At 38.5% G+C, this 26,213-nt stretch overlaps 1 long non-coding RNA gene across 2 annotated transcripts in view; it reads right to left on the reverse strand.

Moving 5' to 3' along the window:
* The window catches only part of LOC140504974 (uncharacterized), a 73,799-nt gene extending 55,939 nt beyond the window's left edge, over positions 1–17,860 (reverse strand). For both annotated transcript variants that reach the window (XR_011967293.1, XR_011967294.1), the window contains exon 1: positions 17,734–17,860. This is a non-coding gene — a long non-coding RNA (uncharacterized lncRNA). The remainder of the gene's footprint in view (positions 1–17,733) is intronic.
* Positions 17,861–26,213: the final 8,353 nt, after the last annotated feature.

The raw sequence follows: 26,213 nt of genomic DNA on the forward strand, positions 1-26,213 counted from the left end.
CAAGTGTGCTTCTCATGTTTGATTAACTCCTAAGTTTTGATCCTGAGTAACTAGGGAAATAGTGGTATTCATCAATAAAAATATGGTGGTAGAAAGAAGGAAGAGGCTGTGGGAGGAAAATGATGCTGCCTGATTCCAAACCAGATCCTATCCGCTTCTCTTTACCCTTGGTTTCCCTGACCCTATTCTCTTCTAATTCTTCTCCTACCTAACTGTTCCTCCTTAGTCTTCTTTGCTAGTTCATCCCCCTTCACCTGTTTCCTAAGTGTAGTATCTCCAGTGCTTGGGTTTCTTCTCTTTCTTTTCTCCACAATATCCTTTACTGATATCATTGACCTCCAAGGCTTCCATTATCATCTCTCTACCCAAGTCCATGTACCCTGTTCTATCTTTTCTCTAGGATCCAGTATTTCATTTAATGGTTGCCTAACATTTCTATCTGGATGTCAATTTAGAACTTAAAACTTGACACATCCCAAACTGAACTCAGCATTGTTCCCCCACAGCCTATCCCTCTTCCTTGCTTCCCTATTCCTTTCAAGTCATTATCATCTTCCCAGGCACCCAGCTTCAAAATCACAGTCATCTTTGACTTTTCCTTCCCCCATCCCCATACCAAGTAAGTTGCCAAGTTCACTTTATTCTATTTCCATGATGTCTTTGCATGTATACTCTCCTCTCCTATCCTTTTCATAGCCACCAAGCTAATCTTCCAAATGCATGGATCTTATCATTGAAGTCTCTTGCTCTAAAACTTTAAAGCTTTAAAAGTTCCTCCCTATTGTCTGTCTTCTCTTGGACTGTTGTTTATCCTTTACCTGAAAGCTGAATTTGTGGACCCAGGTTTAATGTTTTACACTTATTTCTATTAAAAATAATCTTATGGCATTCGCAATATTTTCTCTACCTGTTGAAAAGTTTGGGGATCCTAATTCTGGCATTCAGTATATTGATTTTTGTAAGTATAAATTCTATGTCTTCCTTTAGTCCATTAATGAGAATGTTGTATAGAACAAGACCAGTAATAGAATCCTATAGCACTCCACTAGACAACTCCCTTTAGTAAGGTATAAATACATAAATCACTCTTTTCTGATGGCCTGGTCATTCAACCAATTTTAAATCCACTAACTTTACTATGCTCCTGTCCATATCCTCCCATCTTGTGAGCATTACTGTCATGAGAGTCTTTCAGCCTTGCTGAAAATTCAGGCGTATTCTACCTATAGCACCTGCCTAATCTACCAATCCAGTAACACTACAAAAAAAAAAAAGAAAATGACTAATTCCTGATGATCTGCTAGCTTGCTGTGATTGTCACTTCCTTTTCCAAGTGCTCACAAATCATCCTCTTAAATATGTGTTTTAGCATTTTGTCAGATATTGACGTCAACTATACAAATAATGATTTAGGTGAGTGATTCAAGGTGCCCAAAAGTGCCCTCTGAGTTCATTAACGTCTGCTTTGATGCCCAGATTTCAATGTCCTGCTCCAATGTCACTTCCATCAAGCTTTCCCTGATAGCCCATGTGGAAGTTTAATGGATCTAGTTTGTTCTTTTTGAAAATTCGGAGAGCATCTGCCTGTCTCCAGTCTTGCAGTCCTCTTCTTGTCTACCACAACTTTTTGAAGATCACTGATAAGTATTGTTCACATCCATAAATTTTTTCAATACCCTAGGATATAATTCATATAGAACTGGGGCTTGGAGGTAGCTTTTTTATTTTTATTTTTTTAAATCACCTCCTCACTTATCTTGGGTCTCATTCCCTGCAATAATTTCTCTTGGGGATCTCATTCTAATTCTCAGATTTTCAGTACTAGGCATTTATCATACCTCTGAAACATTGATAGGCCCTAGCAATAATATACTCATTTATGCAAATGAACAAGGATTTGAGTGATAACATAACAAGGTATACAGTACAACTTTTGTTCATTCAATAACTGTTTATTAAATGCTTTTTTGTATAAGGAACTACATTAGATGCTAGAGGTAAGACAAAGATAATTTAAGATATAGTCTCTGCCCCCATAGAGTTTATAATCACTTAATATTAAGGAGATAAGAGAAGGATAGGGATTGGGAATATGTGACCCAGCTCCATCAAAGTGCTTTCCACCAGATAATCTCTCACCTTTACTACTGGTAATTTGGTCTTAGAGTTTACTTTATGGTCCTAAGCTTTTATAGCATGTTTCTCTTTTTGTAGTCCTATGGATTTTATTTTATGCATTTAAAAACATTATTTTGAGAAGGGGTCCGTAGACTTTATCAGACAGCTACAGAGGTCCCTAACACACACACAAAAAGGTCAAGATGCCCTTTAACTAGAGTGTAAACATTTACCTCACTGGCTCTAGGGCCATCAGTCCTCTGCCAGGACTCCTAGATTCAGAGTCACCATTACAGACTCTCTAACTTGACTTCTCATTACTTCACTATCTGTTATCCAGCAGAATCTTCTTCAAGTATGCCAACACCCATAATTGCCTACTCTGCTTTTTAAAGTTCCTCTTTCCAGAAAATTCCTTTGGAGTTTTTTCTTGATGATCCTACCAGTTTACTACAGATGTATGACCTCTGGGGAAACGGAGCGCAGGAAATTTCTTCCAGTGGGTGATTCTTTCCAAGTCTTGCTCATCAAGAGAAAAGGAAATTCTTCTTGGTCATTCCCACTACATTTCCCTTTCAGTTAAAATTTTTACTGTTCTAACAAACTGCCCTGGGTACACAGGTATAGCCCGAGGTACACATGATAAAAGATCCATTGCTTTTCAAAGAATTCGGTCATAGATTGTCATCCATAATAGGTGCTTAATAAATGTTTATTAATTGATTGATCACACAGACTAGATTCAATCACCTGTATTTATTTAACTATATATTCTTTCCCTAATAGTATGCAAGTTCCTTGAAGGCCAGAGTTGTTTCATTTTTATCTTTTTTTCCCTCAGTACCTATGTCAGTACTAGTACACAGTAGGTGCTTAATGGATGTTTCTTGATTCATCAATAGTACACAATTTAGAACTGCATGCAGTATAGTAAACACAGATCACATATAAGTACATAGTACAAATAGTAAAGCCTAGCAAAATCACATATAGTACACCAAGCACATAGGGAACACATGGTATCATGTATCAGAGTTGCACATAATAGGTAAAACTCAGAGATCATATGCAATGCATGTTGGGGTTACATACAAAGCACAAGTTATACATGCTCCGCTGGTGGGCATTATTTGGTGACATGCAGTTTCTTCACCCATTACCTTTGGAACATCGTGTGACAGTTTGGTCACTGGCTGCATGGTCTGGCAATTTTTCAGTAACTATCTGTCATTTCTGTTTTCTCTGTATCCACTTCTTTTGTGGACATGTTGATACATCAAACCTACTAGCCTTTGTCCTAGTTCTGGGCCCATGGATAGTTCAGGCTCAATGCTACTTTCTTCAGCACCTAATAAGTTAGGCCCTTTACTATTTTATAAGATAATGTAGACAATAGTCTTCCACCATGATCTTAATCAATAGTATTTTGACAAATGAGTTCGCATTCTATATCAGTGTCACCCTTGAATACCAATGCTTTCTTCCCCAAATGATCTACATACACACACATAACAATATTAAATGGAAATTTCATTAGTAAATGTTATGCTGGCTATACTAAATACCACCTCAATCTATGGATATTATTGGGAAACTAACAATGTGTCAGGTACTTATTCAACAGTCAAGCAATGATGCATCATAACTGGTAGTCACCCAGTATCTGGCCTGACTTAAAAACTCTTCAACTACTTCTTAATCTTTTACAGAACCTTAGAGGTCATTTTTTCATGTATAAAATGTCAGGATTATTAATTAGATGGTCTCTGCAAGATCTTTGATGGCTCTCATATTTAGTATTAAAAAAACTTGTCATCTTACCAAATCTATTCTGTTTTAGGAGACCTTGTTTGAATCAGTAGACTCCAAGGATAAATATAATATGATCACTCAATCATAATGATTCTGTAACTTGTGACCCAAACTTCTATAATTTCTTGGGTTCTTAAGCCTGGAAGGAGCTCTCTGAAAAATAATTATTACATAGAAATTATTGTGGAGTAAAAAAAAATAACTTTAATTTAAACAGATTTGACCTGACTTCCCAAGTTTTCCAAAACCTAAAATGGGAAAGCATGAAGAAAAATATAGCAAAAAAGGATCTGAAATATAATAATGACCACCCCAGTCCTGTTATCAGTTGCATAGTGGCCATGAATGCTCTTCAAAATTCAGTCTTCCACAATTACCAACTCTACCAATCAAAGTCCTACCCATCTTTCCTGATCCAGTTCAAATTCTACTTCTTTTTTGATATTTGATCTGAAATGTTACTTCCTTCCTCTCAACTCTAGCATTTATACAGTTAGTGCATACTGCCTTGTACTGTAATTATTTGTGTTTGCTTCTCCTTAGCTATACTTGTCCTGAGTAACTAGCAGGAATTATTGTAAAAAAGTAATTATTGAAAGAAAATTATTCATGAAGTGTTGATAAGAATAATGACAAAACTAACATTCTTTTTATGTTTCTCTTGATTTCCATGTATGTGTTACAAAGTTTCTATACAACGCTGATCTTTTCATCAGGAATGACTGGAAATTCTCTATTTCATTAAAAGTTAATTCTATTCCCTCCAGCATTTTCCCCATCCCCATAAAATTATATTCTGTTTTCTGGGTAAGTTATTCTTTGTTTAAGACTATATCCTTTGCTTTCTGGAATAACGTATCCCAAGCTCTTCATTCTTTTGGAGTTATGGCTGCTAAATTGTGTGTGATCTTGACCATGACTACTTGGTACTTGAATTCTTTCTATTTTTACATTCCCCTCTAGCTCTAAGAAATATGTACAGTTTTTTGTGATTTCTTGAAAATTGATATTTAAGCTCCTTTTTGGTCATGTCTTTCGGGTAGTTCAATGATTCTTAAATTCTTTCTCCTTAATCTGTTATCCAGATTAGTTGTTTTTTTCTATGGGATGCCTTATATTATTTTTTTAAATCTTTTGTTTTAATATTTCTTGTTGTCTCATGGAGTCATTAACTTATATTTGGTCCAATTAATTTCCAGGAAGTTTGATGTTTGAGTATGGTTCTGTATTACTGGTACCAAGCTATTATTTCTCTTTCTAATTCTTTCTTCCATAGCACTCATTTCTTTTTCCAATTTTCTCCTCCAATGCTCTCTTTTGATTTTTAAAATAATTTTAAACTTTTTTTTATCTTGCTTCATCTCTTCCAAGAATTCTACTTGAATTTGTTTTCCTTTAAAGCTGTGCTTGTAGATGTTTTGAGGTCATTCTCTTCTTCTGGGTTATGTATCAAGAGTTCCTTCTTTTTGTTTGTTTGCTCATTTTTCCAGCCTATTTTGGACCTTGGACATCATATTAAAGTCATCTTTATGTACTACTTGAGGAGATGTCTAGTCTGAGTTTCAGATAATTACTAGCATCATACAATTCTAGCTATGTGACCCTGGGCAAACTTAACTTCTGTCTGCCTCAGTTTCCTCATTTGTAAAATGGAGGTGATAATAGTAACTCTACGACTTGTGTTCTTTTGGATCTTGTTGCTCCTTTCTTGGGGTACTGATTGTTCAATATTTCAACAATTCATGATTTTAGGCAACTAAGTGGAGTAGTGGGTAGAGCATTGGACCTGGAACGAGAAGGACTCAAGTTTGAATGCTGTCTAAGATAGTTCCTACCTAAGTGCCCCAGGGTAAGTCTGTTCTTTCAGCTTTCACCTCCTCATCTGTAAAACAGGGATAATATTAACACCTACCTCACAGATTCTTAAGAAGATCAAATGCCATAAGAGATATGAAAAAGTGCTTTGCAAACTTTATAGTAGTTATATGAATGTTATCTTTTATTGTTATTATCCATGTGGGTGGGTAATTTCATTTGGCAATTCAGATCCAAACCTAGTGCCAAAACTTTTCATCACTTGGTGACCAACATTCTGGTGCTGAGCCCTTTCCAAATTTAAATTACATGTCTTTCACTGATCCCATAATTGAAGCCTTTTTAGCTTAGTAGGATTGGGGGAACTTGTTCTTTGCAGACATAACGTTTAAGCACCCAATGAAACCTTCCTACCCCAGTGAGGCACTGGAAGAGTATTTCATTAGAGATGATTTGTTGTCATTATTACATGACATTAAGATAGTGCTTTGGAAAAATACATTAATAACTGAAAAAATGTTTCCACTATGGTATTGTAGACACCTATTATTTTAGGGGTTGCTTTAAAGTTTATGTTTAATTCTCAATTCATGTGTGTCTCTTTTCTCTTAGCACTTTGAAGCAGGAAATCACTGCAGGAAGTTCCTGTTTCCCACGCTCAACTCTGCCTTCAAAATAGGTCTTTTCCTTATTGAGAATGAAAACACAGCAGGGTCCCATCAAAAGTCATGTCATTTGAAGTCATATCACTTCACATTTCAGCGGGAACCAAACTTTGGAGAAACTCAGATCTCAAGGTAGAAAAATCAGTTCCAGACTTGAGTATTAGCCTGTTCAGAGAGTTCACTTTCCAGAGGTAGGCTGATAAATATTTAACAGCAGACTGTCTGAGATAAGGGCAGTTAAATGGTACAGTGGATAGAGTGCCAGACCTGGAGTCAGGAAGACTCTTCTTTCTGAGTTTAAATCCAGCTTCAGACATTTTACTAGCTATGGGACACTGGATGAGTCACTTAACCCTGTTTACTTCAGTTTCCTCATCTAAAAAATGAGCTAGTGAAGGAAATGGCAGACCACTCCAGTATCTTTGCCAAGAAAACTCCAAATAAAGTTACAAAGAGTCATACACAAGTGAAAAAGTGACTAAACAAGAGTGGAACTCTGTTAAAAAAAATTGTGTAGGTCATACTTTTAAGTTTAATCTGCACTGATAAAAACTAATGCAGGACATACTTTTAAGCTTAGTCTACACTACTAACATTTCCTTCATCACTTTCTTAAGTCTAGACAATCAACGAAACAATAAACCAAGTCCAGATTTGTGACTGTTGCTGGGTTTTTGAAGTGTAAGTGCTTGTATTGAAGATTTAAACAATCAGCACTCAAGAGCCAGTTCAAGTTGGTTCAAGTACATCCCTGCCCCTTCTTTCCCAGAGAGTTCTAAAAACACTGAGAAATTTAATGGTATACAAATAAAAGCTACCGTATTGATTTCGTCTTTATCCTAGAATTCCTCCAGAAAAGTCTACTTGGATGCCTCATGATCATGTAGAGGTAAGTCTACACCAGTGGAGGTTAATGGAGGTTCAGGAAGGTTCTACCATGCTGTAAGTATTCAAGTACAGTCCTGGTAACTAAACTGAGCCTCACAAAGGTCCTTGAAAGCAAGGACCAACCTGTTTCCTCCATACAGTAGAGAGAGGCTCATTACCACAAATCTAGCTAGTCATTTTGCGATGAAGGCTTCAGCCAACCAACCCATGAAACAGAGAAAAACTGAAAAATGTCTTTCAGTCCTGTGCAGAGTCCTTCCCTTTCTGGAGTGAAAGGGTCAGAGCTACAGGAAAGGGGTCTAGGGTGCTAAGAATCACCCAGTTTTTAGGTAATTCATAGACTTTAACAGTTCTTGGTACTCTGAATGGAAGAGGCTTATCTAATGACCAAATAAGTAAGCACATGACTGGAGGAATTGCATCATAGCAATCCTAACATTTTCATAATAAATGAAACCAGAAGACAGAAGGAATTTTCTGCTGAAAGGAAGGATGGCTCACAGGTTCCCCTTAGAGAACCAAATAAAGGATCTGATTCAACTGGATTTATTTTGCCTCCAAAGGCATAATACATATAATTTCATGGGATATTTAATCATTTCATATTATAGTGTTCCCATTACCATGAAAGTAATGGCTGCTAATGTATCAATGTATGTTGCAAAGCATCAAAAGGAAGAGAAATTCTGTGAGGAACTTGATAAGATCCTCCAAATTAAATCAATGGTTGCTTATTATAACAAATGACTTCAATGCAAGAGTGGGACCAGGTAAAAACAGCCAAAAAGTTTATTGGAAAATATGTATCAGGAGTAAGGAATGAAATGAGGCCAGAGAATCCCAGAGAGTTCTAAGAAGACTGAGAAATTTAATGGTATACAAATAAAAGCTACCTTATTGATTTTGTCTTTATCCTAGAATAATTTATCCTTTATCCTAGACTTGAAGACTTTGGTTAAACTAAACGAAATCAAACCAAACCATACAAAAAACCAGAAAACTCTGTAGACGTGGCAATAATATCAGAAAAAATGAAACTGATAATAGAGTCTTTACTAATATGGGAATCTTATTTGTGCCCTGTCAGACAACCAACTTATTATGAGGGATCAAAATTAGTGAAGAAAGAGTAAAAATTAGAAAACAATATGGTATGCAGTGAAAACCACTCCTTTCAAAGAAGTAATTGATGTGCAGTGATCCAAGACAATTCCAAAGTAATTTACCTCCAGAGAGAAAACTGATGAATTCTGAGTGCAGATTAAAACATAATTTTTTTCACTTTTACTTCATTTTTTTGGTGACAAGGTTAACACAGAAATATGTTTTACATGATTTTACATGTATAATTGATATCATATTTTTGGCCTTCTCAATGGGTGGGGAAGAGTCTGGAGGAAGGAAGAGAATTTAGAACTCTTATGACCTCAATGGGTCATTATAAGCCTTGGCCAAGATAATGGATTTAAAACATGTTATAAATTGGAAAGTTCCCTATAAATGTAGCTATTGTTATCATCATCATCATCACCATCATCATCAAGAGCTTTGTTATATTTCACAACTAAACTATTTATGTCTCTTTTTTATTCATGTAATTTCATGTTGATGATTGCAGATCCCCAAAAGAATTCAAACTCCATTGAGGTTTATGTCACTGATGCTAGCTATAACAAATACAAATTTTCTTTTTATATATTTATGGAAAAATCTCTGGCAAACAAAATGGAACCTTTATTGCTTGGTTGTATTTCTTCTCTCTCTCCCCAACTCCTTCCCTCTCTCATTCCTTCTCTTCTTTGTTTTCTTTACTTCCTTTTTTCCCTTTCTCCCTTCTCTCCTTTCCTCTCCCTCCCTCCTTCCTTCCTTCCTTCCCTTTCTTTCTCTTCCTCCTCTTCCTTTCTCTTGATACATATCCTTTATCGAGTCTCTGATTTAAAAAAAAACTTAATTTTGAATTACGTTTTTAAAAAACACAAGTGAGAAATTCTTTAGATACATATTCATAGATTTCAAAATTTTGAATAGTTCAGACCTGTTTCATTTGCTCTTTGTTTCATGTAGGCAAGGTCTAAATGGAAGTCGTAATGAAAGGAGAATCTACTTCAGAGTTGACCTATAGATAGGAATGAATCTTTAAATGAGGACCACCTTGGTGTATTTAAGATCATCCTGTGTTCTTCTTGCATAGTATCTTCAAAGCTGCTAGGCAGCCTTTAGCTTTGGGGCTTGGTATTTCTTGTATGTCATATTTGAGTGTGTGGTCAGAGAGCAGACTTGCATACATACCATTTGCATAGAACTGGCTGCTAACTGGAATAACTTGAGAGCCGTGGTTGTGGTAAGTGATCCAGGATGCTCAAGTATCCTGGCTGTCTGGACTCATTAATGCCAATCTTTTTGTTTTCATTTATTTATTATTATATATTTATTCTTAGCTTTTGATATTATATCATCATTTTTGAATATCTCTCTCTCCTTTTTTCCCTTTCCCACAGCCATCCCTCGTAAAAAATAAAAAAGTTTAGCAAAACTAATCAACAAATCAACCAAATCCAACATTATATTCATTGTACCACACCCATAGTTCCTTCCTTCTTCTGTAAAGAAGGGAAGGAAGTGACATCCCTTCTTTGGGGTCATCTTTAGATATAATTTCACAGCATTTAGTCTTGTTTCTTTGTTTTTTCCACTGTTCTTTATTTGTAGTCATTGTACAAATTGTTTTCCTGGTTCTGCTTATGTCACTTTGCATCAATTCACAAAAATCTTCCCAAGATTTTCTATATATTCAGTATTCTTTATAGCACAATAAGGTTCCATTACACTTATGTACCACAACTTGTTTAGCCATTCCCTGAGTGATGGACATCTACTTTGTTTCTAGTTCTTTGCTACTACAAAAAGTGCAATAAATTAAAAAGAAAAACAACCCAACATCTTTCTTTTCATCACTAATTTCCTAACCTATACTTCCTGCTACCATGTGTTTGTTCATGCTTTTCCCTCTGCCTGGAATGCTCCCCTACTCCATTTTCCTCTCCCCTGCCTCACTCTTTAGGTCACCTCCTCCATGAAGATTTCCCTGATCCCTCCAACTGGAAGCAATCTTTCCCTCCCTGGAGCCCTCATAACTCTCACTACCTTTCCTTTATCTCTTATATTAACTCCTCTCCACTCACATCATGGAAGTACAGGCCCTCAACACCTCTCACCTGGGCTATTATAATTCTTCAGTCACTTTTCAGTCATTTCCAGCTCTTCTGTGATCCCATTTGGTGCTTTCTTGGCAAAGATACTAGAGAGGTTGGCCATTTCCTTCTCCAGCTCATTTTAGAGATGAGGAAACAGAGGCAAACAGGGTTAAGTGACTTGCCCAGGGTCACACAGCTGGTAAGTGTCTGAGGCTGGGCATGAACTCATGAAGATGAGTCTTCCTGACTCCAGGCTTACTGCTCTATCCACTTTGCCAACTAGCAACCCAGGCTATTATAATAGCCTTCTAATTGTTCTCTTTACCTCTTTAATCCACAAGTGATCTTTCTAAAGGGCAAGGTTGATAATGTCCCTAGTTTAAGAAACTTCAGTGGCTATTGTATGCCTCCAGGATGAATGACAAGCTTCTTCGGCAAGTAAAGCCCTTTAGGCTGGGGCTCTAACCCATCTTTCCAGACTGCGTCCCCTCCTGTGCTGTCTTTGCTCGTTGTCCCCACTACATGACATTCCATCTCCCAAGTTGTGTGCCTTTCTGACTGCCTAAAGCTTGAAATATTCTCTTTTTAAATCCTCTTCAAAAAAAAAATAAGAAGAAGAAGAATCGAGTTCTTTTCAAGGCTCAGCTCAAGCGTGACTTTCTATATACTACTTTTCCTGTCCTTCTAGTCTTTAATCTTAGTCTCTTCATCTCTCCTCACCCCAAATTCCTCTGGTTTTACTTGGCTTATATTTTATATTTACTTATCTATATACTTGATGTCCATTTCCCTCCCCCCACCCCCCAGTAGAATGTAAACTCCTTGAATGCAGGGACGATTTATTTTACCTAGGCATATAGTAGGGACTTAATAAATGCTAGTTGAATTGATCCCACTCCCTAAGTCTCCACTAGCTGCTAAGTGCTGGAAAGAGGAAATGTTTGGGGGAGGAGAGAGGGACCTTTCTTTTCAATTTTATTTTAAATTTGGTAAATCTTGAACAAATGCCAGCTCCTCATCTTTTTTTAGGAGGGTGGATTATGCTTTTAAGGCATGTTCTGTTGTGACAGTAAGTCTCCAGGGACCTTAGCATATCTGAAAGAAGTTTTATTTCTAACCAAGGAAAAAAGCCCTCAGGGATGTTTCCTAATGATTATTCTGGTGGGGCTGGAGAACTAGTTTACATATTCTTAATTCTGGGAAGGAAGTTACAGGTATGTATGAGAAGGAAGCAGAGAGGGAGAAGGAGTGTATCATTTTCTTTCTATGTTATGTTTGTTTGGGGATTCATAGCTTTCCTTTGTTGGAATTCTATATTAATATGTCCTTGTAATTCCCCTGTTCTACAGTCCAGTGCTGAGCTCAGTACATGCTACTGATGCATTCATTGTTTGGTAATTGGGGCTGTTTAATTATTCCTGCCATACATTTAAAGAGGAAGGAAAGATGTACTACTGTTTTTTTTTCTGATCAAAGAAAGTAATAAAATACTAAAATAACCTAGAACCCGAAGTATGAATCCAACAGGTTCCAGAGTTCTGGCTAATCCAGCTTTGTAAAAGGTTTTTGAAACCCATTTAGCTGGCACAAATTCCATTTGACTACCAGAATTCCATTTTTCTCATTTATACTTTTCCTTATTGGTATGTGATGGACAGGGTGCTCAGATTGGAGTCCAAATAACTAAGTTCCAAAGCAGCTTCTGCTATCTGCTACCTGTATTTCTTTGGGTAAGCTGATTCTCCTTCCTGGATCTCAGTTTCTTTATCTGTAAAATGAAAAGGTTCTCTGAGTTTTCTAACAGCTCCAGATCTATGATTTTGACCTGAATGTGGGGGCTGAGAATCTGCCACATTTGAAGGCTTGATTTATACCTCCTGGGCCAGGTAGTGAGACAAAGCCCTAAATAATTAGCTAGCATTTGTGTAGAGGTACTGGACTTAAAGTCAGAAAGACTCATTCAACTTAGAGTTCAAATCCTGCCTCAGACACTAGCTGTGACCCTGGGCAAGCCAGTTTGCCTTAGTTGCCTCATCTGTAACATGAAAACCCCTCTTGCCAAAAACCCCAAATGAAGTTTACATGTATTATCTCACTTGATCCTACCTGCTTAGGTAGATGCTGCTATTACCCCCATTTTACAGCTAAAGGAACCGAGGCTGACAGAAATTAAGTGAGTTGCTCAGGTCAAACAGCTAGTAAGTATCTGAAAAGATTTAAACTCATGTCTCCCTTACTCCAGGTCCAGCACACTCCCTGCTCTTCTACCTGGCTGCCTGGAACATCCGGTGGCCATGATCAGAAGATTTCAGCTCAGATTGGAGCCAGAAGCATGAGACTGGTCCCATAATGCCAGGACCATTTTGTTGAAGATATTAGATCCTTAAACTAAGGCACAAAGGCAAAAGGTCTTGCCCAAAATAAAAGCAGAAGCTGGTGCCAAGATCCAACAGTCCAGGGATGAATGGAGGTTGGTTGTTGTCCTTTGTCTTCAAAGAGGACTAAAATGATATCACCATTGTAAAGTAAAATTTCAGTGTATATGACTGTGGCTGATCAGACCAATATGAGCTCAGAATACTCTACCACAGGTTGGGCACAGATAGTCCCTATGAATATTTGGGGTGGATATCCCAAATTTGCGCATCCTACATTTACTTTGTGCTGTCTCAATTCTGCTTTGCTCATAGAGCACAGCACCCTTTCTGATGTGGGCACTCCAAGCTGAGCGGTCCTGTGCCAGTGTCTCCCATGTTGCGCAGTCAAATCCAAAGTTCTTGAGAGAGACCTTGAGAGTGTCCTTGTATTGCTTCTTCTGACCACCATGTGATCACCTGTCCCATGCAAGTTCTCCATAAAATAGTCTTTTTGGCAAGCATACATTTTGCATTTGAACAACGTGGCCAGCCCATTGGAGTTGTGCTCTCTGAAGCATAGTTTAAATACTTGGCAGTTCAACTTGAGCAAGGACTTCAGTGTCTGGTACCTTATCATGCCAGGTGATCCTCAGAATCTTTCTAAGACAGTTCCAATGGAAGTGATTCAGTTTCCTGGCATGGAGCTGGTAGACTGTCCATGTTTCACAAGCATATGACAATGAGGTCAGCACAACAGCTCTGTAGACCTTCAGTTTGGTAGTCAGTCTAAAACCTCTTCCCTCCCAAACCTTTCTTCAGAGCCTCCCAAACACTGAGCTACCTCTGGCAATGCATGCATCAACCTCATTGCCAATGTGTACATCCCTGGAAAGTATACTACCAAGGTAAGTGAACTTATCCACAGCTTCTCTATTTGTTGTAACCGATGGTTCCATGTATGCATGGTATGGTGGTGGCTGATGGAGCACCTGTGTTTTCTTGGTGTTAATTATTAGGCCAAAATAAGCACAGGTAGCAGAGAATTGATCCATGCTTTGTTGCATCTCAGCTTCAGAAGCTGCATTGAGTGCACAATCATCTGCAAACAGAAAATCATGCACCAACGCTCCCTCCACTTTGGTCTTGGCTTGTAGCCTTTTCAAATTGAAGAACTTACCATCAGTATGGTATCTGACCTTGATGCTGTGTTCATTCTCATTGAAAGCATTTGTCAACATGGTTGAAAACATCATGCTAAAAAGAATGGGAGCAAACACACAGCCCTGTTTCACTCCACTGGTGACTGGGAAGGCACGAGAGGTTTGTCTATTATCCAGAACCTGGGCAAACATGCCATCATGAAACTGATGTACAATACTGATGAACTTCTCCAGGCAACCAAATTTTGGCATAATTTTCCATAAGCCCTCACGACTAACAGTGTCAAAGACTTTGGTCAGATCCACAAATGTTGTGTACAGACCTCTGTTCTGCTCCTGGCATTTCTCCTGGAGTTGTCAGGCAGCAAACACCATATCGACTGTTCCTCGGCCCTTTCTGAAGCCACACTGGCTCTCAGGTATATGCTCATCTTCCAGGTGAAGGATCAGCCTATTAAGGAGGACTCTAGCAAGAATTTTGCCATCAATGACTAAGAGAGAGATCCCCCTGCGATTGTTGCAGAGCAATCTATTCCCTTTAGCCCTATAGAGATGAACAACAGAGGCATCCTTGAACTCCTGGGGGATAACCTCCTCTTGCCATATAACCTGGAAAATTTCAGTCAGCTTTTGTATGAACAATATAGGGTGTATTCAGGGAGGACCAGTACCTTTGGTGTGACAGCTGCCGAACCATTCACTGACCATAGGCAAGCCACAACCTCTGAGACTTAGCTTTCTCATCTGTTACATGAGAAGAATAACATGGATGCTACCTAAATCCTCAGATTATTGTAGAGAAAGTACTTTACAAATCTTAAAACACTTATGTTTTAAACTACTATTATCGTAGGCATATGGGTATTTGTATATCTAGATGTATGAGGCTTATTCTACTTTACAGCTTTCCCCAAATCAGCTACAGCTAAGGGGCCCATCAACCTTGCTAGTCTACTAAAGAGGGCCACGATGCAAAATCAAAAAAAATAAAAAAGGCTTTTCTTTTCAAGGATAATGTGATCTCTAAGATGTGGTGGACATTAGCCACATGGTCCAAGTTCAGCCTCCCCTTCTGCTTCCTGTTTCATGTACAGTAATGTACTGCCCCACATGGCTGAGCCCAAGAACATAGAAAACAGAACCCAAAGTGGGAAGAAAACACTGAGGTCATCTTTTCCATTCTCTGGATATCTCAATTTCCAGTCTAACACATACTCATAGGTGATCATTTACCTCCTGTTTGATATATATGTCAAGATAGCCTATACCTGAGAGGTAATAGAAATGAGACCTGTAGTTTCGTTGACGGAAGGGAGTTCCCTCAAGGGAAGAAACTCCCTCTACCAATGCAGAATGGCACCTTCTATCCTACTTAAAGTCTGGAGTCACTGAGAATTGCCTAGAGAACTGAGAGACTTAGTGCTTTGCCTAGATGTCACCAGTTACTATGTGTCAGAGGCAGAATGTGAGCTCACATCTTGACTCGAAGGACTGTTCTCTCTATACTATACCGTGGATGGCAATGATGTAGAAATAAACATGTTTTCATGATGCCAAAGCCCAAAAAAGTTGATTTAATTTTTATTTTCACTAAATTGAATAGAGGTTTGGAAACATAGTCAAAGATGTATTGTCAAATCTGAGGACTAGGGGAGAATTTGTTTCTAAAACAGTGTCATAGAGTGGGACCAGCATGAGACTTGTGTCCAGAGAGATTGGATTCAATCCAGGGCCTGCTATGTATTAGCTGTGGGACCTTGGACAATTCAATTCACAATCATTTATTAAGTGCCTATTACATGCCAAGCATATAAACAGGGCATATAAAGACAAAATTGAAAATAGTCTATGTCCTCATGGAGCTTACTTCCTACTGGGGGACAATGTGTATATAGATCATTACAAAATACAAATTAAAAAATAAAGTTGTTTTGGAAGGGGGTGCTAATACTGGATCAAGAAAGACTTCATGTAGTAGGTAGCTCTTGAGGTGAGCCTTGAATGAAACAAAGTGAGTCCAAGAGCTGAAAATGAGGAGAGAGCATTCCAGGCAGTGGGCACAGGAAGTCACTTACCCTTCCTGGCAGAGTTTCTATCTATAGTTTCCTTTTCTGTAGAATATGAGGTTAGGAGCTAGAAGATATCTAAAGTCTCTTTCCGTTTTAATCCCTAGTGTTCTAAATGCATCTTATTTTGTTTGGTAATGAAGAAAAGGGAAAACAGAGGATAAGGGGGAACTGGGCAACAGAAAGAATGGATATAGTCATAGAAAAGCAGAACAGAAAATGGAGACAATACTTCAGATGAAAAGATGTGGAGGAGACAGTGGAGATGAGGAAAGAAACCAGGCTGGTCAGGGAGCTAGGGCATTATGGGTCACAATGAAGTACAGAGTCTTTGGACTCATTTTTCCCCCTGAATCCCAATAGAACTGCCCCTCCTCTTTGGCTAGGTCCTTCAGGAATTCAAAATAGGAGGGTAGGAGGTAGGGATGGATAACTCTTCCAGTAGCTTTGAAGCATTTACCAGTCATGGGCTTCTGCTCAAGCTGTGGTTTGCCTGTGAATACAAATACCTCAAAATCCTTTCAAACAGATTGAACCAGTGAGCCATAGAGAGGTTTGCATTACTAGACTATTGTGAAGAATAAAGCTGACAGCAGAAGGTCTCCAACAGCTGAAAAATACTCACTGACCTGGCAAATAATGTATGTACCACAGGGGCTCACTGCTAGGAAGCTAGCTCTGTAAAATACCAGACAAGGCGGAGAATTAGTGAGACTCTATATTTGAAATGGAAAAAAAAAGTAAATCCCACTACTTGCTTCCCCTAAGAAATACTGCAGCTTGTAAACAAAAAAAAAATGAAAGGGATTATTTGAATCACTGCCTCTCCTTGCTTGACTCTTATCAGTTGTGTGGAGTGTCTTGGTAAGGGTTCCATCACCCAAATAAACCATAGGATGACAGATCTAGGATTTGAAGGGGTCTCAGAGGTCATCTCGTCAAACTTTCACATTTTACAGATTAGGAAACTGAGGCACAGAGAGGTTAGGCAATTTGCCCAAGAGCATATGGATAGAGTATGCTCTGACATGCTCTTCAGAAGCCAGGCTGCTATATCTGTCCCCTACAGGTTCCTAGGCATTTTTTGGGAGGGGGCATTGTGTTTTCTTAATGCTCTCCTCTCTCCTCTCCTCTACTCTTACCATGTTCTCCCTCCATTGTTTTCTGGCCAGTCCTCATTCCATTTCTTTCATTTCACTATTTAATATTGCATAGCTTTTAAAAATGGAAATTTACTTCAAAGACTTATCAAGAACAAACTACAAATATTTCCCCCAGTACGTTGGAGGCAGAGTCTTCCCTATATTACCTCAGTTTCTACACAGCCTTGGTCCCACCAAATTCACATCCAGATGGGACATGACTACTAGATGAGTCTTTATCTCAACTTCTGCTGGCCTGGATTCTGAAGATCCCTCCTCAATCTTTGGGATATCGATGCCAGATCAACTGCAAAGTCTGTCCCAGACTTTGAGTCCACCAAAACACCCTCCAGACCCTAGGAGCTGGGATGCCAAAAAATCATGGAGACTCTACTCCCTTTTCCTATACCTAAAAAGAACAAATTCAAAAGCCAAGGACTGAAGCCTCTTCACAGGGTCATTTGGTCAGAGGGGAGAAAGCCCCACAGCCTCACCCCTTACAGCATCATCTCTTACCAGAGGCCATGAGTGGAGTCACCAAATGAGGCCAAGAGGAAGTAGCTGACAAGCCTTTTAAAACCTTCCACAGCCCAAAAGACTCCTCTTCAATAGAAAGTTACCAGACCAGAATGTCCATACATGCCTCACGGTATCTCCAAGGCATTCTATTCCACATCATAATACCTGTCCTAACAGCCAGTTCCCTACCCCCTCCATAAGGGTGAGTCATAATGCTGAACAAGATGATGGGGTCTGCAGAAATACCAGATCAAATATACATACATACATACATATATATATACATATATAAACATATATAAATAATTTATATTTCTACATATATTTCTATATACATATATTTATTATATTATCTATACCTGTATATACACCCATGCACATAAATCTAAATATACACACATATATAGATAGATACATGTGTATGTATGTATCTGTGTGTTTGTGCGTAGTAAGTATTAGAAGTATAATCCAACATCCTCTGTTTCCAGAGTTGATGATTTTTCTATTGCACCACATCACCTCTCTAGGCAATTTTGGCAAACTCTAAGAAGTGTGTGGTTGTGTGTATGTACATGTACATATTGTTGTTGTGTTCATCCTTTGTTGCTGAAGAAGACCATGCCATCAGAGAAATGATGACATGACTTGCACTTGACTTTGTTTTGAGTGAAGGAGGGCTGTGCAGGTCACCAGCCTCAATATGTATGTGTGTGTGTGTGTGTGTGTGTGTGTGTGTGTGTGTGTATAAATATATATATATATTGGTATGTATTACTCAATTATTTCAGGCCAGGTTGTTAGTAGCATAACCCTAGGAGTCACTGTGTACCACAAGCATGGAACATTGTAGGTGCTTAATAAATGCTTATTGACTGACTGATTGACTGGAATACTTCCTCACTTTCCCTTCCCTTTGGTAACAACAGTTGAATAAGTTTATTTTAAGACTCCTGTTGGGAAATTTGTAAGACCATTCATGAAACCTAACTTTGTATAGGTCAAAAGACCTAAAACTAGGGAGGCCTTTAACATCCCAAACTCTTGGGGCATTTCTCTAACATACTTAGATCTCAAGTATATGATGACTGTGGCAGCTAGGTGGCACAGTGGATAGAGTGCTGGGCCTGAAGTCTCATCGTCATGAGTTCAAATGACCTTAGACACTTACTAGCTGTGACTCTAGGCAAGTCACTTAATCCCGTTTGCTTCACTTTGCTCATCAGTAAAATGAACTGGAGAAGGAAAGGACAAACCAATCCAGTATCTTTGGCAGGAAAACCCCAATGGAGTCACAAAGAGTTGCACAATGACAGAAAAAACTGAACAACAACAGTGCAATGACCACCATAGACAATGGTAACCAATTCCTTTACAAAAATAGAAACAGGAGAAGAAAAATATACCCTCCATTCAACTCCTGGTCTTTGAAGAAGGAAGGAAAGGGAGATCTATTAGCCATCTTCCAATCTACTTTAGTCTTATCTTCTGTAGAAGATGACACTGACTAAGATACAGGTATCCCGATTGCTTTACATTCTGAACCCCAGTAAATAGTATGGCCTGCTTCCCACTCTCCATAGTCATGAAAGCACTGCCTCCCAGACTCATTCTTCTGCTATTTTTTTTAGGGGACTTCTCACTGCCACAAGACCTCATCTGTTCTAGACCCAAACTCAAATAGATAGCTGCTTCCTTCAGTGAATTATCTAATTAGTGTGTGGAAGCTTGGGAGAGGGACTACAACAGTTTTTTGCTGAGTTCCCAGAAAGATTAGAGCAGAATTATCAGGTGCTTCCAAAGTTTACAGCCCGACTTTTCTCTCAGCTTAAATTTCTAATATCAGATTGATATTGATCAGCTCCAATGAAATATCCAAATTCTTGGGTTGTAGCGAATTTTTTTGAAAGTGAAGATTGAAACAGGTTGGCTTTTGGCTGGAATTGAGGATTATTTTGCTTACATAGAAATTTCATCGTACTGGAGTTTGATGCAATGTGCTAATGTGGTGATTAAGTTGGGAGAGGCAGACGGACAGAGGCAGCCCAAGCTACACTCAAGAGTTGCTGTATAGTTATGGTTAGCCAAAGCCTAACCAGGATTTGGGCCCCAGTTTTGCATATTCCAGAAGATTTCAGGGCTCTGGGAGGATTGATTCATATCATTTAAATTTACCAAAGACTTATAGAAACTATAGTGCCTTTTTATTATTTTGCAGTTGGAGATATGCCTTCCCTTTTACAAGAGCCTCTATCTTCAGCATTTCCTTACTGTGGATAAGTTCACTTACTTTGGCAGTGTACTTTCCAGGGATATACACATTGACAATGAGGTTGATGCACACATTGCCAGAGCTAGCTCAGTGTTTGGGAGGCTCTGAAGAAAGCTTGAACTCATGTTGGTCTGATCAGCCACAGTCAGACACACTGAAACTTCACTTTACAATGGTGAGGTCATTTTGGGCTTCTTCAAAGACGAAGGACAACAACTGACTGTTATTAAGACTTATAGAACAAATAACTAAAAAAGAGCTAAAATTATTATAAGAAAGAACAATACGAGTACTTTACCTGTGAGTGGCACTTTATACTTTACAAGCATTTTGTAATTATCTAATTTGGGAGAGAAGAGGTATTAGACTGACTACCAAACTGAAGGTCTACAGAGCCATTGTGCTGACCTCATTGTTATATGCTTGTGAAACATGGACAGTCTACCAGAGCCATGCCAGGAAACTGAATCTCTTCCATTTGAACTGACTTAGGAAGATTCTGAGGATCACCTGGCAGGATAAGGTACCAGACACTGAAGTCCTTGGCCGAGCTGAACTGCCAAGTACTCAAACTATGCTTCAGAGAGCACTACTCCAATGGGTGGGCTATGTTGTTTGAATGCAAAATGTACACTTGCCAAAAAGACTATTTTATAGAGAACTCCCATGGGGCAGATGATCACATGGTGGTCAGAAGAAGTGATACAAGGACACTCTCAAAGTCTCTCTCAAGAACTTTGGATTTGACTGCGCAACATGGGAGACACTGGCACAGGATCGCTCAGCATGGAGTGCCCACATCAGAAAGGGTGTTGTGCTCTATGAGCAAAGCAGAATTGAGACAGCACAAAGTAAATGCAGGATGTACAAATTTGGGATATCCACCCCAGACATTCATAGGGACTATCTGTGCCCAATCTGTGGTAGAGCATTCTCAGCTCATATTGGTCTGATCAGCCACAGTCAGACACACTGAAACTTCCCTTTACAATGGTGAGGTCATTTTGGGCTTCTTCAAAGACGAAGGACAACAACTGACTGTTATTAAGACATATAGAACAAATAACTAAAAAAGAGCTAAAATTATTATGAGAAAGAACAATACGAGTACTTTACCTGTGGATGGCACTTTATACTTTACAAGCATTTTGTAATTATCTAATTTAGCAGGAGCTGGATGGTCCTGTGGGGTATTTCACCCCAGCTCAGAGAGAGTCTGGAAAATTATCACTGATCTTCCACAAAAGATTCCTTTCTAGTGATTAGAATACTAACGATTACCAGATACCTACTCTCTCCCTCCCCTCCCCTCCTCTCCCCTCTCCTCCTCCTTTTCTCTCTTTCCCCTTCTCTCTCTCTCTTCTTTCTTCCCTTTCTGCCTCTGTCTCTCCCTCTTCCCTATCTGTCTCTATTTCTCCCTCTTTCTCTCCCTTCCCTCTCTCACCCTCTCTTTCCCTCCCTCCCTCTCTTCTTTTCCTCTTGCTTCTCCCCTCTTCTCTCTCTGCCTCCCTCCCTCCTCTGTCTCTCCATCCAGTACACTACCCAGTCTGTCATTAGCAGAGGGGCAGGGAGCTATCTACCACTGAAGCTCATTTAGAGGACCAAGTAGGAATGGTTTACCACCTCAAATACTGGGACATGTTGAGCAAATGAAATTGGAAAGATGATGTTTGCACATCCAGCTTTTTGCCACTCAACTGAGCATAGACCGTACTTTCATGTTTTGCCCTTTGGGTCCCTACACTGCTGCATGGTCAACTGATACTCACAACTGATCTAAATTCTTTACTCTTCTTGCAGTTTCACCACATATTCCCTTACTCTGTTTTCAGTAAACTAAAAAACAGCAGGGTACTAGCCTCTGCCGAATAATACCTTGTATGCTTAAAGATCTATATTGTCGCTGCCGAAACACCTCTTCTCCAGGTTATAGCATGCTAAGTTCCTCTAAATTTTCCTCAAAGGCCTTATTTTTCAGCCCCATAATCATCCTTTCATGAACTTTCTCCAGTCCTCTTCTGATACTTGGTTTTTTGTACCCCAGAAAAGGGCTGCTGTTTCCTGGCTGCACTTTTGTGATTCTTTCCAAAGAGTTTTGAAGATGTCTCTAGAGAATCCAATAAACTCCTTTAACTAAACATTTTGACTTCAAACTGTTCCTCTGTCAACTGGTTCTCATTCTACACCCCATCTATGTGATTTTTTCTTACCTAAAAAGTTTTCCCTGCCTATGTTTGAGTTATTTAATCTCTTGAATAGCCCACTTATGGTGTACTCTAAGTAACTGTTCAGTATTTCCAAACTGCCACAATAGCACAGTCCTGAACTCTGGGGAGATCTGTGGCCTGGGGTGAAACTAATGACAGAAAGTAAGCCCTTTCAAATACTTCCATTCTCTTTTCAGCCCTACCCTTTTATCACAGCCCAGCTTGGAGTAACCTTAGTAGAAGAAAATGCATTTTAAAAAACTAACACTCCTGGAGCTTTCGGAATTGCTCACAAAACGCCCACCATCTTCCAGAAATAGCCACCCACCAAGATGGTAGACCTTAATATTTATTATCTCTTCCTAGGTTCTCTAAAGCTCTTAAATCATGTTCAGACTTGAGAATAGAACTCCTCAAAGGAAATGCAGTGGCTAGCACTTTTGTCTATCCAGGCAGAGTGGGTGAAATGAATGGGTCCCATATAAACAAACTGGGAGATCAGAGCTCCAGCCCACATTCCCCCTCAATTCAGTTTTAGACATCAGTAATTCCACACATCTGCCTATGTTTGCCACTTCCTTGGCCCATGCAGTCAAATAGCTCATGAACCAAATTCCTAGAAATTTGTGATATTTCTTTGAAGGGAATTGATGCAAACGCACAACACTGGGCAACAGAGGCCACGGAAAGAATTTTAGATTAGAAATCAAAAGATGTAGATCTGACATTTATCACCTGTAGGACCTTTGTCAAGTCACTTACTCCCGTTTGACTCAGTTTCCTCATCTGCAAAATGAACTGGAGAAGGAAATAGCAAACCCTTCTTGTATCTTTGCCAAGAAAACCCCAAATGGTATCATGGCTGAAAAACAACAATAAATAATATCTGAAATTTATTTAGCATTGCAAGGTTTGCAAATAATATTTATAAGTATCATCTCATTTTATCCTGGGAGGTAGGTGCTATTATTTCCATTTTATAGAGGGACTGAGACAGACACTTGCCCAGCTGGGTTTGAACTCAAGTCTGCCTGATTCCAGGTTCAGCCTTTTTATCCATTGCACTACTTAGCTTTAAAAGCTAAAAGCCATACCAAAATTTTTGAGACCCTTGTATTAAAGCTAGCTATTCAGCAATCATATTGGCAGGTTTTTTTTTTTTAACATCCTGGGGTATAATAGGTCTGGGCCAAGTGATCTGAATCCATTTTGAGCTTCAGGGTCCTTTCTAACTGTCTGCTTCCTCCCTTCAGGCTTCAATTTTCACTTAACCACGTTTATGTTATCCTTTTCAGTGTTAAGTTCATTTTCCTACGATAGGGCAAATGAAATCAGCAGAGAAGCTGAATAGTTCCACATTTTCATCCTCATTTATTCACATTTCAATATCAGTGCCAAAGTCATGAGCTTCTCTGTTCCATGCTTTTTTTCCCCAAACATAGGTGGAGGAATCCTTTTTACCGTCCTTAGTGTAAATTCATTGCAAATCTCCCAACATTCTAAGCTTTTAGCTTTCCGGTTACTGTTCTTGTAAGTCTGTGACATCATTTAAAAATCATTCTAATTTATGGGCCTCTACTTTCAATCTTTTGCATGTATATTTTTTTATGTTTAAAAATTTTCCGTTTCCAGTTCCAAATTCTTTCTTCTCCTTCCTTTTACCCACCCATTGAGAAGACAAGAAATGCAATATCCATTATATATATGAAGTCATGCAAAAAAGTACATGTCTTTTAAAAATCCAAGTCCTTTGGAAAGTTCCCAGGGAAGCTATGATGCTAAGTTGTCTTAAGTCCTTCACTCCCCGCCTTTTTTTCCTCAATGGAATAATTTGTGATTGTATCTTCAGAAATTAAATTCTGTTGTCTTTAATCAATTTACTTCACTTCAATTTTGAAAATGTATATTAAGTGCCTACTATGTGTGAAGTTCTATACTAGGTTCTGGGAATAAAAAGGCAAAAAAAAAATCAAATAATTCTCATCTTCAAGTTTACATTCTATGGGGAGAATCCAAATAAGAGAGAGACAGTTCTGTATTATTTGGGGAATGGGAATGCTCTAAAGACTGGGGACAAAAGGCAAGGCCTTTTGTGGGAAGGGGTAATGAGAACTATCATAAAGAAACCTCAGGTTTCCAAACAACTCTGAGGTACCACATCACACCTATCAGATTGGCTAACATGACAAAACAGGAAGATGATAAATGCTGAAGAAGATGTAGGAGAGTTGGAACACTAATTCATTGTTGGTGGAGCTGTGAGCTGATCCAGCCATTCTGGAGAGCAATTTGGAACTATGTCTAAAGGGCTATAAAAAAGTGCATACCCTTTGACCCAGCAATATTGCTTCTAGGACTGTATACCCAAGAGATCATAAAAGTGGGAAAAAATTCCACATGTACAAAAATATTTATAGCAGCTCTCTTTGTGGTGGCCAAAAACTGGAAGTCAAGGGGATGCCCATCAATTAGGGAATGGCTGAATAAATTGTGTTACATGAATGTAATGGAATACTATTGTGCTATAAGAAATGATGAACAGGAAGACTTCAGAGAGGCCTGGAAAGACTTATGTGAACTGATGCTGAGCAAAAGGAACAGAACCAGGAGAACTTTATACACAGCAATAACCACAGTGTGCGAGGATTTTTTTTCTGGTACACTTAGAACTTCATTGCAATGCAAGGACTTAAAAAATTCCCAGTGGTTTCTTAAGGCAAAATGCCTTCCACATCCAGAGAAAGAATTATGGAATTCGATCGCAGAATGTAGCAGATCATTTTCTTTTGTATTACGTTTTGGTTTATTTTATGATTTTTTCCATTCATTTTCATTCTTCTATGCAACATGAGTAAGGAGAAAATGTATTTAATAGGAAATTGTATGCAGTCTTGGGGAAAGAGGGGGAAGGGAAGGAGGGAGAAAAAGATCTAAGTTATATGGAAGTGATTATAGGACACTGAAAACAAATGAAATTTAAAAAAAGAAACCTAAGGTTTCTAAGAGGTGAAGATGAGGAAGATGTGCATTTTAAGCATGAAAAGATTGCCTGTTAAGAGACTCAGACATGAAGTGCTGATGTAAGGGAAATATTCAGGAATTTCCCAGTAACCCCATAACAGTATATGAAGAGGTTACTTAATCAGCTGGATTGATTTAGAAGGCCCCATAACTCTTTCCATTAGATGAAGGAACTTCTTTACATACTGCTGTGATGTTACAGAAAAATGACTTAATATCTCTTTTACATTGAGTTTAGAAAACTCAGTAGATTAATTTGTTCAAAGCAGGGGAGACTAACCTGTAGTCTGTATAGTACTTTAAAAAACATTTTGGTAACTATTTCAATATAGATTGTTTCCTTTGGAATCCTATGTATTTTATTTTGCACATTTCAAAACATAATTCTGAGAAAGGATCTACAGGCTTCACCTGACTACCCAAGGGGTCCAGAATACCAAAAAAAAAAATTAAGAATACCTAAAACATAAAGTTTGTGAAGGAAAGCAATGTGAAATAAATCTGGAAAGGTAGGTTGAAGCCAGCCTGTGCCCAAAGATTTAAATAATAAGTGTAAGCATTTTCATTTTTATCATAGAGGAAATATGGAGACTAAAATTTTAATCAATTAATTTATTTTTAGTTTTCAACATTCACTTCCATAAGATTTTGAGTTCTAAATTTTCTCCTCCTCCTTCCCCTCCCTCCTACCCAAGACAGCATGCAATTAATATAGGCTCTACATATACATTAATGTTGAACATATTTGCATTGAGACTAAAAATTTTAAGCAGAGAATTGGCATTGTCAGATCTATGTTTTAGGAAAATAATCTTGTTACAGCAATATGTCACAAGGACCAAGTGGGATTTATATCAGGAATGTAAGTCTAGTTCAATATTAGAAAAACTCTAAGCACAAGTGACCGTATCAGTAGCAAAACCAACAAAATCCATGTGATTATCTCAATATATATAGAAAAAGCTTTTGACAAAAATATA

The sequence above is a fragment of the Notamacropus eugenii genome, chromosome 5 (assembly GCF_028372415.1).
Source record: "Notamacropus eugenii isolate mMacEug1 chromosome 5, mMacEug1.pri_v2, whole genome shotgun sequence".
NCBI lineage: Eukaryota > Metazoa > Chordata > Mammalia > Diprotodontia > Macropodidae > Notamacropus > Notamacropus eugenii.